Raw genomic sequence first — 12,126 nt, 5'->3', positions numbered from 1 at the left:
GAGTTCAAGATTGAGTAGTGAGACTCAAAATAAGCTGGAATTAAGGGAATTTGGAGAAGCACATAGCAACAACCAAGTAGAAGAATACCCTTCTTCTCTCAATTTTTTCTCAAAATTTTGTTTGGTTGTAATCACTTCAAAACACTCCAAATTCTTCAATATATTGCAGACATTCATGTGAAAAAGTTTGCTGCCTGATATGCAGCTCATGCTTGGAGTTAATGAAGAGTTAAAGTGGGTTGTTGGTGAGTTAGTAGAAGAAGACAAAGGAAAAAACTATTTTCCAATTTTTGTGTTTTTATTTTCTTTTTCAATTTTATCTAAATTGATTTCATAAATCAATTTAATAAATAAAACTGAAAATATTATTAATTTTAAAACCTTAATTTCATAAATTAATTTTTTAAATAAAATTAATAAATAATTATTTAGAAAATTTAAAAAATTCTAATTAATTTAATATCAAATATTAAATTAATTTTACCACAATTCCATCTTCAAATATTTAAATATTATTTCTCCAAATTTATTTAATTCTAATTTGAACACTTCAAATTAACTTATCACGCTATTCTAGAGCTTATCCATTTACGAGCTAGTAGGGGACCTCGCGGACCTACAGATCATGGGCTCCAACGATCCAAGATTAATCGGCTAAACTCATTAGACCAATTTAACCCCCATTCGTTGATTAACAGGTGATTCCACTAAAGCTCATAGCTGAACTCCCCTCACTGTAGATATATTATGTCCACTTGATATAACCATGATTAGTAAGTTAACCATTCACAAGTTGTTCGTAATAACGGTTGGGTTGAATCTCTGTTTTACCTCCGAAATTACCTTTTATTCCTTAAGTTCCACTGATCCCCTAATGAACAATTGATTTGTGATCCAACCAACAAATAGAATCCCTCTCAGGCCAATGAGAGGGTGAGGCCTCTTGTTCAAGACCCAGAATCAGTACTTAAAGGGAATAACCTCTCTACTAACCTTAATCAGGTAAGAGTGAAATCCCTCTTGCACCCTATGTTCTCAGCTATTCATCTGGTCTTAACCCCAAAATGGTAAGCTTATTAAGATGAGGCAATTGGTCTACTCTCACCGTTTGCAGATTAAAGGATAATACCGAACAAACAGGAGTTCATAGTTAACTCAGGATTAAGGTTAAGTTACCTAGGTCATCACTTTTAAATAACTAGTCTTAAACAGTAAACAACGTTATAAAGTAAGAGTGACTGGATTCGTGGTCCGATCTTGCACAAAACTCATTTGCACAGGACACCCCCACTCTTCATGTCTCAACATGCACGAATTAGGATCACTTCGTATGTAGCACTTTACAACTCTTTGTAATAACTACAGAGTAGGCCACATCCAATAGTGTTTCCAGAATAAGGTACCCAATCTTATTCGTATACTATAGATCATTTTGACTATGTACTCGAATATGATCCACTTGTATGTCTCCACATAAAGTTCAAGTACACATATAATAGTAAAGGGACTTAGGTTTATTGAATTTCTAAAAAAAAACAATATATTCAATAACAACTTTATTGAATTCTCAGAATAAGTTCTAATGTTTACAAACCACGAGCTTTAGGATATAAAACCCAACAAACTCCCACTTAGACTAAAACTCTAGTGGTAACTCATATATCTGATATATAAGACTGAGTTTCTGAGTTTTACTAAGAAATACAATAAACTAGGGCATCCCATACCCATGGTTTTACCATTTTGCATCTCATACCTGATATTTCTCTCATTTGCCCTAGGTTATTAACCTCTGGTATTTCTAGTCTTATTAGATGATTCTTAAACACTTTAATTGAGAGAATCATTGTAAATATATTAATATACAAATAGGTTTCTTATGAAGAATTCATCTAATTCTCAATAATGGCTAGGAAGCACATTTTCCTCCCACTACATTGAGGTACTCTCAACTCTTTGATTAAGATGGTCTGACCTGCCTTAACAACTCTTGTTAACAGCCAGAGTTAGAAATCTTAAATTCATTATACTTTGATCTACCTGTTTAAATATCTGAATATTTGTTGATGGCTATTAACAATTTGATTCTTAACAGAAGTTGCTATGAGATTGAACAAACACATTTCTTGAAAAAGAACATTTCATTCAAAACAAAAAATATATACAAAAGGTTCATTACAAGATTTAACAAAAACAGGTAATTTATATCTTCATCAGCAACTTCGCCTACTGGATGAGTTGAGTAAACGGTCTCTAGGATCTAAGCAGCCGTTTGCATTTCTCTGCTCTCTTTTCTGCAAAATATATAGGGCAATTTCTCTTCCAGTGCCCTAGTTCGTTGTAGTGGAAACATTTCCCTTTCTCTGCAGCGGTTTTCTTGCTCTTCTTGCCAACATGTTTCTTTTTCCCTTTCTCTTTATCTTTCTTCACTGGAATACTCTTAGTCTGCGAAAAGAGGCAATTTCAGGCTTGGAGGACATTCCTCTCTTCTCAGTAGAAGCAACATTACTTCTGGTATTGGTTCTAGAACCTTAGTTCTCAACATGGTCTGAAAAGCCTGCAACTCATTAAGTAGAGTTGTCAAGTTATATTCGATTTTATTCATCAAGGCATTGGTACAAAATTGCAGAGGACTCTTCAGAAGAGATTCTAGAATAAAGCCAACTTGACTTCGATCATACATCATAGCATCGTTCACTTCAGCTACATTAAAGTGGACCATCATGTCTAGGACATGTTCACGAACATTGGTCCCCTCTTTCATGCTACTATTGTAAACGTATTTGATAACATCATGCCTCAGAGTGAAGGACGGATGTCCAAATATCCCTCTTAGAGATTCCATAATCTCTTTGGCAGTGTTCATACCCTCGTGTTATTTCGCCAGGATATCAGACAGGCTAGCGAGGATATAAGCATGGGCTTTATCATTCACCCTGATCCATCCATCAAATGCTTCTTGAAAAGTTTGGTTGAAATTTAAGCTAGGAATGGGAGGACATTCCTCCGTTAAGATAAATCTCAAATCGTCTATCATGAGTATTGTATTCAAATTCAATTTCTAATTAACATAGTTGTCCCCAATCAGTTTGTCTGAAGCCAATAATTGTATAATAGAACTCGTCATTATGAAATTATAAAAAAAATTTATAAGTGTATTACTTTTAAATCCGATCAAGTTTTAGCAAAGTGATAATGTACCCATAATCATTATTTTTGTAACGATACTTAAGTGATTTAGAACAAATGCTACTGTGGGGCAGTCAAGAATTCCTTCACAAAACCAAGACAGTTCTTGACCAAATACTATCTCTAGAATAACTTATATTCCGATAGTCATTTAGTTATCATTTTCGGTTAAGATCATTACTTGATGGAAAAAACAGTATGCGCAGTGGAAATGAGGATCAATTTTACTCTAATTGCACAAATTAAACATACTTCCTAAATTAATTAATTAGGGTTTTTTTTTTTGAAACATTACCTTTAAAGCTCCCAAAACTCTTCTATCTCCACTCAAACACGAATCGGACAACCACTAGAGCTGACCTACTATCCTCTGGACTCAAAATTGGGTTGTGGGACCCGATGGATGAAGAACCTGCGAGAGAGAAAGAGATGGAATTAGAAGATGGATTTTTGGGTTGGGGTTGGGTTTTGAATTTTCCTCAAAATACTGATTTTTTCCAGCCCAAATTTAGAATTTTTTTTTTGGATAAATGTCAAAAGTCTTTTCACCAAATTGAAAGTCCAAATTTATAGAAAAAAGCCATTCAAAATTTGCATGAAACAAATTCATAAAAACCTAACACCTCAAAATCCACTATCTAAGTAGGCTTGATGTCTCTACTATAAGCCAACACCTAGCCCACTATCTTGTTAATGGAATTATCCAACAAAAGTTTGGATTTTCCCACTAACTTTAGTCAAAGGGCAAAATAGTCATTTTATCAAAGTCAAACTTTTATTGAAAAGTCAACATTTTGACTTCTTATGATTTTTTTCGTGTTGACTAATTTTGACCTCCCAAGCATAAATCCGCATTTATTTTCTCGAAATTCAAATCAAATTTGAATATAAGGTTGGTCAAAGTTTGACTTTTCAAGTTCAAAAGTCAACTCTTTGACTTTTTACATCTTTGACCATTTCCATTAATTCCGAGCTTCCAAATATGAACGTATTCATATTCTTAATATTTAAATCACATTTAAATATTAAAGCTGTATCTCTAAACTGAAAAACCGACCACTATATCACATATACTTGTCGGTTTCTCTTTCTTCACCTAATTCGAACAATTCGAATTATTCTATCATACTGTTCTAAGTTTATTCCATATGAGCTAGTAGAGGACCTATAGATCATGGGCTCCAACGATTCGAGATTAGCTAGCTAAACTCTTTAGATGAAACTAATCAACATTCATTATCTCACGGGTGTTTCCATTATAGTCCCGTAGTTGCACTCCCCTCACTATAAATATATTTGTGCCTATATGGTATAACCATGATTAGTAAGCTAATCCTTCACAGGTTGTTCGTAATCTCGGCTAGGTCATAAAACCCGTTTTACCCTCGAGACTACATCTTTTTCCTTAAGTTCCACTGATCCTCTAATGAACAATTGGTTTAAGGTCCAACCTATAAATCGAACCCCTCTCGGGCCAAGGATAGGGTGGGGCCCCTTGTTCAAGACCTGGATTCAGTACTAAAGAGAACAACCTATCTACTATCCCTATAATGGGTAGGAGTGAATTCTGTCTTGCACCTTATGTTCCCAGTTATCCACATGATCTTACCCCTGAAATGGGAGGCTTATTGGACCAACGACAATGAGTTGCCCTCACCTATGCAGATCTAAGGATAATTCCGAGTGAACAAGAGTTCATAGTTAGCTCAGGATTAACATTAAGTTACCTAGGTCATCAATTAACGAAATAGTCAGTTTTATACATTAAACGACGTTTGGAATGTAAAAAGTGACTATTTCATGGTTCAGTCTTATGTAAACTCTTTACATAGGATGCCCCCATTTTCATGTCTTCACAAGAATGGTTTAGGATCACATCGTTTGTACTAACTACAAAATGGGCCGCATCCATAGTGTCTCCAGAATAAGGGCCCAACCTTATTCATATGCTATAGACCATTTTGGCTATGTATTTGAACTTGATCCACATTTATGTCACTACATAAAGTTCAAACTTAAACTTAATAGCCTTGGATCCTTAGTTTATTGGATTCATGAATATAGAATTTAAATTTACTAAATATTTTCAATAACAACTTTATTGAACAAGAATATGATATTACAAACTACAAGTTTTAGGACATAAAATCCAACAAACTTCCACTTGGACTAAAACTCCTAGTAGGATCAAATGTTGCTGAATTTAACTGTGAGAAATTAATATTACATATGAGTGTAATAAACATATGAATACAATAAACTAGGGCATTCATACCTAACATAATCTCCCACTTGTCCTAGTTTAGAAACACCGTAGACCTAAACTCTGTAGATGACCCTAAAAAACTTTAGCCGTGAGGGTTTTTGTAAAAGGATTAGCAATGTTTTGCTCAGAAGGTATCTAGGTCACTACAACGTCACCATGGTGTACGATTTCCTGGATAAGGTGGTACTTGCGTTCGATGTGCTTTCCTTGTTTATGGCTTCGAGGTTTTTTTGAATTTGCAACTGCACTGCTGTTGTCACAATACAAGGTGATGGGTAGATGCATATTTGGAACAACTTCCAAATCTGTCAAGAATTTCCTCAACCATACTGCTTCTTTTGTTGCTTCGCAAGCAGCTACGTATTCAGCTTCCATTGTGAAGTCAGCTATACAGGTCTGTTTTACGCTTCTCCACACTACTGCTCATCCATTAATAGTGAACACTGATCCAGATATAGACTTCCTAGCATCTTTATCAGTTTGGAAATCAGTGTCAGTGTATCTAGTAAGGATCAGATCCTTAGCACTATACATGAACATGTAGTCCCTAGTTCTCCTAAGATACTTTAAGATGTTCTTAACGACAATCCAATGATCATGTCCAGGATTAGAATGGTATCTATTGACCATCCCTACTGAGTAGCATATGTCAGGTCTAGTACATAACATTGCATACATCAGGCTTCCAACTGTGGAGGCATCGAGAATATTTCTCATATCCTCAACTTCTTGAAGTGTCTTAGGACATTGTTTTTTTGACAGATGAACTTCATGTCTGAAAGGCAAGAGACCCTTTTTGGAATTCTGCATTTTATATTTAGACAACATTTTGTCTATATAAGATGCTTAAGACATGGTTAGTGTCCTGTTCTTGCAATTTCGAACAATTTGGATCCTAAGAATATACTGCGCATTTCCTAAATCTTTCATTTGGAATTGTGTATCTAGCCATTGCTTGACGTTAATAAGATATCCTACATCATTTCCAATGAGTAGAATATCATCGACATATAAAACTAAGAACGCTATAGTAGAATTGACGATCTTCTTGTAAACAAAAGGCTCGTCAACATTCTGTTCAAAGCCATAAGATCGATCGCAATATCAAATCTTATATTCCTAGATCTAGAAGTTTGTTTCAACCCATAAATGGATTTTTGAAGCTTACAAACCTTCTGTTCTTTACCATGTGCAAAAAACCCCTCTGGTTGAGCCATATAGATACTCTCTTCAAGATCGTCGTTTAGAAAGACTGTCTTGACATCCATCTACCAAATTTCATAGTCATAAAAGGTGACAATGGATAAGAGTATTCTAATCGACTTAAGCATGGAAACGGGAGAGAAAGTTTCTTCATAGTCCACTCTCTCTCTAGGTATAACCCTTTGCCATAAGTTGAGCCTTTGTACTTTACTGGCTTGGTCTCGTTTTCTCTTGTAGATCTACTTACAACCAATTGGTTTTACATCATTTGGTTGATCTACAAGTTTTCAGGCAGAATTGAAGTACATAGACTTCATTTCAAGGTCCATGGCTTTGACCCACTAATCACTGTCCACATCTTTCATCGCCTGTTTATAGGTCGATGGATCCTCTATGCTGTCATCAGGTATGACGACTTATGTTTCTATTAAACCCAAGTAACGGTCAGGCTGATGAACAACCCTCCCACTACGTCGAGGCATTCTCAACTCTTGGGAAGGATGTGACTGACCAGATGTGCTAGTTTTATCTACTAATTTAATAGATGAACTAGCTCTATCTATATCGTCTTTTGAAATTTCTTTCAACACTATTTTACTGCGTGGTTGATGATTTCTAATGTGGTCTTCCTCTAAGAAGGCATTTGTTGATACAAATACCTTGTTTTCTTGAGGATGATAAAACAAACCACCCCTTGTTTTCTTTGGATAACCTACAAATAGGCATAACTTTGAATGATGTTCCAATTTCTTGGGATTTTGTACCAACACATGTGCTGGGCAACCCCAAATTCTAAAGTGACGTAAACTACTTTTACGCCCTTTCCATAGCTCATAAGGTGTTTCCGAAACACTTTTAGAGGAAACGTTGTTCAAAACATGGACAGTAGATTCAAGTGCATATTCCCAGAAGGAATCAGACAATTGAGTATAGCTCATCATAGAGCGAATCATATCTAATAAGGTTCGGTTTCTTCTTTCTGATACACCATTCTGCTGAGTCGTACTAGGTGTAGAGAGTTGTGACTGAATCCCGTTTCCTATTAAATAGTCTTGGAATCGTATGTCCATATACTCTCCACCTTGATCTGATCGAAGTGTCTTTATTGTTTTACCTAATTCATTCTCAACTTCAGCCTTATATTCTTTGAACTTTTCAAGAGAATCAGACTTGTGATGAAGCAGGTAGACATGACCATACCTTGAATAATCATCAATAAAACTGATGAAATATTCACACCCATCTCGAGCCTTGACATTCATTGGTCCACAAAGGTTCAAATGTACAAGCTCTAAGGGTACTTTGGCTCTAAGAACTTTTTTTGAAAAAGATCTCTTAGTCATCTTTCCTTCAAGATAGGATTCACATGGAGGTAAAGAGTTATCTTCTAACTGACTTAAAAGTCCACTCTTGACTAATCTCCCAATCCTATTGAGATTTATGTGACCAAGTCTTAGGTGCCATAGATAGGCGTTGGAAGTAACCCTTTGTTTTTTATTCTGAGTTTCTAATGTTCTAAACATTTCAGTATTTAAAAAAAAAATTGCTCTAGTTGGTTTTAACTTATATAAGTTGTCTTTAAGTGTAGCAGAACAAATTTGAATACCTTTACAAAAAATGAACGCTTCATTTATATTAAAAGATATTCTATATAATTGTTCTATAATACAAGCGATAGATATCAAATTCCTCTTCATAAGAGGTGCATACAAAACATTTTTAAGTACTAGATATCTATCTTCAAAAAACAACTTCAGATCTCCCACTGCTTCAGCTGAGACAATCTTTCCCGTTCCAACTTTGAGGGTTATCTCACCTTCTTGAAGTTTTTTCGAAGAACTAGTTTCCTGAACCGAGAAACAAATATGATTAGTGACTTCTGAATCTAGTATCCAGGTTGAAGTATCATATTCCACTAAACATGTTTCAACGACCAGTAAATCATATTTAGCTTGTGCCATTTTCTCAGCTTTCTTCTCTACAAGGTACTTCGGGCAATTTCTCTTCCAATGCTCGTTTTGGTTACAGTGGAAACATTTTCCTTTATCTGTATCCTTCTTTCCCTTTCTTATCTTGGGAGCCTGCCCCTTTCCCTTCCTTTTCATTTGAGCTTTAGAGGGTCCAGCTTTGTTTTTAGAGGAAGATCCTCTTATAAATTTTTCTTAGTGGTAGCAACATTTGCTTCCACTTCCTTCCCCTTACCTAAAGTAAGGTTTTAAAATCGCTGGAGCTCATTAAAAAGGGTAGTGAGGTTAGATTCTATCTTATTTAAAAAGGCATTTGTCTCAAAAGCTATAAAACTCTTCGGAAGAGATTGTAAGATAAAACTAACCTAATTAGCCTCATCAATGGGTCCGCCGTTTACTTCAGCGATATTGAAGTACATCATCATGTCTAGGACATGTTCTCTAACAGACGTCCCCTCCTTCATCCGCTTTATATAAATGTGCTTAATTGCCTCGTGTCTAAGGGACCATGATGGTTGCCTAAATATTTCTCTTAATGAAACTATTATCTCTTTAGCCGTAGCTAAGGATTCATGTTTCTTTGCCAAAACATCAGGCATGCTGGCAAGAATGTAAACACGGGCCTTTTCATTGGCTTTGACCCATTGATCGTATGCTTCTCGAACAGTTCGATTAGCATTTGAGGCTAGGGCTTGAAGACATTCCTCAGTTAAGACAAATCTTAGATCGTCAACTACCAGTATTGTGTTTAGATTTGATTTTCATGCCGAATAATTATCGCCGTTTAGTTTCTCGGAAGCTAAGAGTTGAATTATTGAGCTATTCATGCTGAAAAAGATAAACATATTCTTTTAGAAAAATATAATCACAAAGAAACCAATTTAATTTAGCAAAAACTAATAATGTACCCATTCATATCTATATTTTGCAACGATATTTCACAAAGTTAGAGTAACCTCCAGCCTAAGGGCAGTCGATTATTCCTACTTTTGAACCAAGACAATCTGACTTAGATGCTAACTCCTATAAAACTCTTACTCTTTATAGCACTTTAGTTATTTGCTACTTTTGGTCGAGAAATTACTAAACATCTTCAGTAATTCTTGTAAGTGTAACCTTCCAATTTCTAGATTTCAAGAAACTAGAAATCCAACCATCTCCCAAAAGTGGAAAAGTCAATATTGAAACTAATATAGAGAGCCTATCCAGATTTAAATTCGCAATGTTCGAATCCTTATAATACAACCCTCCGAAGGGAAAAGGATCGCTCTAGGCAGACATGCCAGACGATATTATAGGAATTCTCATGGCTGCAACCTAATGGATGAAGACCGTTGGGAAATGTTGTATACATAAACCCTCACCCACTTACTATGAAACTACTTTCCCTATTCACCTTGATTATTGATCCACGCAACCACTCTCCGAAGGGAGTCTACTGCTTCTAAGCACGACCCAAAACCCTGCATGGATCGGCACGATGTGCAACTCTTAGGACGCTAGAGCTAAAAAGTACGTTTACTTTTTCTCTAGTGAAGTTATCTAACTAACGGTTTGGGGTATATAAAAAAAATACTTAGAAGATATATTTTGGCTAAATTAAACATATCATAAGTCTAGGTGATAGATCCATGTATAACTCTTAACTAGATTTTTAAACCTACGATGTCTAGGTGATAAACAATTTTTAAACTTCACATTCTCACGCATGCTCATTAAAGACTAGGTTATTTGACTTAGACGCCAGTTTGATCTCCAGGTAGAGAGGTGTTCTGTTAAAACCGTCATCTTAAAGAACCCCCAACTTAGACAAGATCTCCCCAGGTAAGTAAATAACTCTCTTTGTTTAACAAGTAGTTGACCTATTCTAACTCTTTAGAAAAGCCGATTGAAATTGCGCCAATTTAATCCTAGGTGAGCATGTAACTTTTACCTTTGTTATAGATTTTAAAGTCTAGGTATTTAATAACAATATATAAAATAAATTATAACCATTATAACCCTAGAATCATACATCTATAACATACATTCATACTTAATGATCATGCTTTAATATAACACTTTATATTAAAAAAACTTAACATGCATACTATATACATTATAACAATTATAACATATATCAAATGCATGTACATGTTAACCTATGGTGAGATTTTAAATATATATGGCATACTATATGCATAACAAGATTCAAAATTTAATTAAAACATATATCAATCGCATAATTAATTAAACACCCTAAAATGGATTGGTTTTGGCTCTTAAATTAAGATAACTAAATTATTACAATAATAATTTGGTGTAGCACAAAAAATTGCTCTCGAACCAGCTTCAAACACTTTTGAATGACTTGAACTGGAAAAAAAACTCTCGAACCGGCCCAAAAACTCTGAAAACCAGGTTGAACTAGTGAAATCAGCTCAACTGAACTGGTGGTCAACGCTCCAGGGGCGGTCAACGGACGCAGAAGCGTGGGTCGGCTGGAGCGGGCGGAGCACGCGAGTAGGATTCGGGTGGGAAACGCAAGCAGGCGGGCGGCGAACCGGGTCGATACACGAGTTCCCGGGTCGCGCGTGGGCAGCGCATGTGAGTCGGATCTGGACGGGGCAGGCGTGCGAGAAACCGGGTCAGAGTGCTTCCTGGGTCAGGTCTGGGAGCACTCTCTCTGGTCTGGTGGCTATTTCGAGTCCGTGAGCCATTTTTCTAAAAATTTGAAGCTGCCTTCTTTCCTGGAACCGAGCAATTATAGCCTAATTTCAACTTAAATGACTCTCGAAAATTTACAAACCTTTTGTCACACTTTAATGCTCATAAACATGCGAGCAATTACAAATTAATACTACAAAAAAAAAACTTAATTTAATTGCCAAAACCTAAAACCATTTTAGTTTCCAATCTCAATTTTATCTAATTGCACAAATTAAATGTGCAACCCTAAATTAATTAATTAGGGTTTTTTTGAAACACTACATTTGAAGCTCTTGAAACGCTTCTATCTCCACTCGAACACGAACCCACTAGAGCTGACCTACTATCCTCTGGACTCAGAACCGGGTTGTGGGACCCGATGGATGAAGAACTCGAGAGAAAGAAAGAGATGAAAATAGAAGATGGATTTTTAGGTTGGGGTTGGGTTTTGATTTTTCCTCAAAATAGTGATTTTTTCCAGCCCAAATTTAGAAAAAATTTTGGATAAATGTCAAAAGTCTTTTCACCAAATTGAAAGCCCAAATTTATAGAAAAAAGCCATGCAAAATTTGCATGAAACAAATTCATAAAAACCCAACACCTCAAAATCCATTATCTAAGTGGGCTTGATGTCTCCGCTATAAGCCAACACCTAGCTCACTATCTTGTTAGTAGAATAATCCAATAAAAGTTTGGATTTTCCCACTAACTTTAGTCAAAGGGCAAAATAGTAATTTTGTTAAAGTCAAACTTTGACCGAAAAGTCAACAATTGGACTTTTTATGATTTTTTCATGTTGACTAATTTTGACCT

The sequence above is a fragment of the Benincasa hispida genome, chromosome 3, assembly GCF_009727055.1.
Source record: "Benincasa hispida cultivar B227 chromosome 3, ASM972705v1, whole genome shotgun sequence".
Taxonomy (NCBI): domain Eukaryota; kingdom Viridiplantae; phylum Streptophyta; class Magnoliopsida; order Cucurbitales; family Cucurbitaceae; genus Benincasa; species Benincasa hispida.
The sequence above is the reverse complement of the archived record's forward strand: the minus strand, read 5'-3'. Positions refer to the sequence as shown.